The 3,308-nt window shown below is 48.2% G+C and overlaps 1 non-coding gene across 1 annotated transcript; it reads left to right on the plus strand.

The window, feature by feature from the left end:
• The first annotated feature begins 2,984 nt into the window (after window positions 1-2,984).
• trnaw-cca (transfer RNA tryptophan (anticodon CCA)) lies at window positions 2,985-3,056 on the plus strand. The gene has a single exon. It is a non-coding gene; the product is annotated as a tRNA-Trp (tRNA).
• Window positions 3,057-3,308: the final 252 nt, after the last annotated feature.

The following is a 3,308-nucleotide window of genomic DNA, read 5'->3' on the forward strand; positions in this document are numbered from 1 at the left end:
GGAGGCTGCTGAGCAAGGTGAGGGCCCATGATGTTCGAGGTGAGCTGCTGGGATGGATTGAGGATTGGCTGTCTAACAGAAGGCAGAGAGTTGGGATAAAAGGTTCTTTTTCAGAATGGCAGCCGGTGACGAGCGGTGTCCCGCAGGGTTCGTTGCTGGGGCCACAGCTGTTTGCATTATATATTAATGATTTGGATGAGGGAACCAGGGGCATTCTAGCAAAGTTTGCCGATGATACGAAGTTAGGTGGACAGGCAGGTAGTACTGAGGAAGTGGGGAGGCTACAGAAGGATCTAGACAGGTTGGGAGAGTGGTCCAGGAAATGGCTGATGGAATTTAACGTGAGCAAGTGCGAGGTCTTGCACTTTGGCAAAAAGAATAAAAGCATGGGTTACTTTCTAAATGGTAAGAAAATTAATAAAGCCAAAGCACAAAGGGATCTGGAAATGCTAGTCGAGGATTCTCTAAAGGTAAACATGCAGGTTGAGTCTGTGATTAAGAAAGCGAATGCAATGTTGTCTCTTATCTCAAGAGGGTTGGAATATAAAAGCAGAGATGTACTACTAAGACTTTATAAAGCTCTGGTTAGGCCCCATTTGGAGTACTGTGTCCAGTTTTGGTCCCCACACCTCAGGAAGGACATACTGGCACTGGAACGTGTCCAGCGGAGATTCACACGGATGATCCCTGGAATGACAGGTCTAGCATATGAGGAACGGCTGAGGATACTGGGATTGTATTGGTTGGAGTTTAGAAGATTAAGGGGAGACTTAATAGAGACGTACAAAATAATACATGGCTTAGAAAAGGTGGATGCTAGGAAATTGTTTCCGTTAGGCGAGGAGACTAGGACCCGTGGACACAGCCTTAGAATTAGAGGGGGTCATTTCAGAACAGAAATGCGGAGACATTTCTTCAGCCAGAGAGTGGTGGGCCTGTGGAATTCATTGCCACGGAGTGCAGTGGAAGCTGGGACGCTAAATGTCTTCAAGGCCGAGATTGATAGATTCTTGTTGTCTAGAGGAATTAAGGGCTATGGGGAGAACGCTGGTAAGTGGAGCTGAAATGCGCATCAGCCATGATTGAATGGCGGAGTGGACTCGATGGGCCGAATGGCCTTACTTCCACTCCTATGTCTTATGGTCTTATGATCCCCGAAGTTATCAGTACAGATAAAACTAGGGAGTGAGGAAGGCATAGATTTGTATTTTTTTTTCATACAGAGGGTGGTGCGTGTGTGGAATAGGCTGCCAGAGGAAGTGATGGAAGCTGGTACCATTATAACATTTAAAAGGCATCTGGTTGGGTATATGTATTGGAAGGGTTGAGAGAGATATGGGTCAAATACTGGCAAATGGGTCACGAGATTAATTTAGGGTATCCAGTCAGCATGGGTGAGCTGGACTGCAGAGTCTGTTTCTGTGCTGTATGACTTTACCCGCCTAATTCAATGCAAGTTTCAGCAACATGTCTGCAGCTTTATGCTTTTAGACATTAACAATGTTTCTGAATATATCATTTCAGCTGTTCTCAATTTTAAAATCAGCCATTTCTTGTGCACCCCTGTCTTCCAGGTTGATTCATCACCATCCATTCTCTCTCTTTCCCGAGAAGGGCTTGATACAGCAATCAAAGAGGGCTCGAGATACGAGAAAGGATGGGGGGTGGGGTGGGGAATGGACAGGGGCACAGAGGCTGGGGTAGAAGAGAGGGAGAGAGAATGGATAGGGGAGCAAAGGGTAGGGGGAGAGAGAGAGAAAATGGACAGGGGACAGAGAGTGGAGGGGAGGAGAAAGACTTGGGGACAGAAAATGAGGGGGAGAGAGAGAGAATGGCTGGGCAGAGATATTTGGTGAGTGCAGACTGTGAGGTGAGAGAGAATGCATGGGGACAGTGGGATGGGGAAGTGACAGCACAAATCCCACCTTACCCATGAACTGGAACCCACTCCATTAACAGCAGACTTGGGGGCAATCGTTTCTCAATAGACACATGGCTAAGACGGTAGATTCATATAATGCCTACGGGCCATTCGGCCCATAAATTTCAGACTGACCTTCCAACCACCCACTTTCCCCATAGTTAACCCACCCTAGGTTGCAGATCCCTGGACACTTCAGCATGGCCAATCCACCCTAAACTTCAGATGGTTAGACTATCGGAGGAAACTGGAGCACCCAGAGTTCACCCACGCAGACACAAAGGTGAGAACATGCCAAAATCCACACAGAGAGCTGTATGAGAGCGGAATTGAACCCAAGTCCGTGGTACTGTGAGGCAGTGGTGCTAATCACTGAGCTACCATGCCACCCAGAGCTTTGGAGTTCTGTCTTGTCTTTGTAGCTTCTGAATTCTCATGAGCCTTCAGCAGAGGCTCTCTCCTCCTGACATTGTTACACCACGCCTGCTGCAACTTCCCTTTTCCATTTCTCCAGCCCTGAGCACACCGGTTCCCAAATCCTGGCGCCAGGCAGACACTGATGCAATCTGGTCTTCTGCTGCCAACTGCAGAGAATGGTGACAATCCCTGCCACTATTCTCTCCCTGACCACCACTGCCCCTCCCCAACATTGTTCTTACTCCCACCACGCAGCCAGTTAGCTCCTCACTCGTGCAGACCTCTCTCAGATCCCCTTTATCTGTCTGACCTGTGCTGACACCCTCTTGACCTTGTCCATTGACCCAGTCAGAAGGCTTTGTCTGTAGAGGAATGACCATCTCCCAGAATAAAGTGTCCAGTTAACTTTCCCCTTTTCCCCCCAACGTGTCTGCAGCCCGGCTTCCAGCTGCATCTTTCTGAGCTGAAGGTCCTCCAGCCTGTGTTTGCCGTGGATCACAGCATCCAGAGCATCTCAACTTCTGCAAATCGAAAGACAAGCCCAACCCTTGGAAGAGAAGGGGGAGAAACACAACAGACATGAACGTAAAATCATTGTAGTGCGATCACTTCCCTTAAGCATGAATAGAGGGTACCAACCGTCCGTGAGCTTGTGGCGCAATGGTAGCGCGTCTGACTCCAGATCAGAAAGTTGCGTGTTCAAATCACGTCAGGCTCACTGCAGTCAACTTCTTACATTTCAAATCAAGGAAGGAGTACGTTCTTTCCGTATATTGGTCGTGTGGAAACTTTCGATCAGTTTGATTTGTAAACACTGTGTCGGGGCGGTGGTGTGTCCATTGTTTGGGTAAATGCTCAGCTCCCCGCAATGTGAGAAGTAAAACACAGACTGTTCATCACGGGATTTAAACACACAGCCGCTTCGTTCAGTTGGTGACAGCGCAGTGTGAATAACATTATACCGATATTT

The sequence above is a fragment of the Chiloscyllium punctatum genome, chromosome 36 (genome assembly GCF_047496795.1).
Source record: "Chiloscyllium punctatum isolate Juve2018m chromosome 36, sChiPun1.3, whole genome shotgun sequence".
In the NCBI taxonomy this organism is placed as follows: Eukaryota; Metazoa; Chordata; class Chondrichthyes; order Orectolobiformes; family Hemiscylliidae; genus Chiloscyllium; species Chiloscyllium punctatum.